We start from the raw sequence: 324 nt of genomic DNA, 5'->3' as shown, positions 1-324 counted from the left end.
TCACGCCAGTGTTCAAATACCCATAGATAGACAAAGAGTGCATATATTTTACAGTTTGTTTGAACAAACGGGCCTCATTGTTAATTTCTCTTTTCCTTATTTCGAAGAGAGAGGTAACATTTCCAAATAGCCTCTATACACAAGTACGCAAGGGCCCGAGAAATGATATCATCGCCTCCGCCGCCACCCCGCGCCACCTGGCAGGAGCCACGCTGATAACTTTCCGCGGCGCCGCAACGCCCGGGCTCTCACGCCCGCAAAGCACGGCGCGGGAACCGGCCACGCGCGCTGCTTGGGGACCGGGCGGGAGGGCGGAACTCGTTG

Source organism: Penaeus monodon, chromosome 33, assembly GCF_015228065.2.
Source record: "Penaeus monodon isolate SGIC_2016 chromosome 33, NSTDA_Pmon_1, whole genome shotgun sequence".
NCBI lineage: Eukaryota > Metazoa > Arthropoda > Malacostraca > Decapoda > Penaeidae > Penaeus > Penaeus monodon.
Note: the sequence above shows the minus strand (reverse complement) of the source record.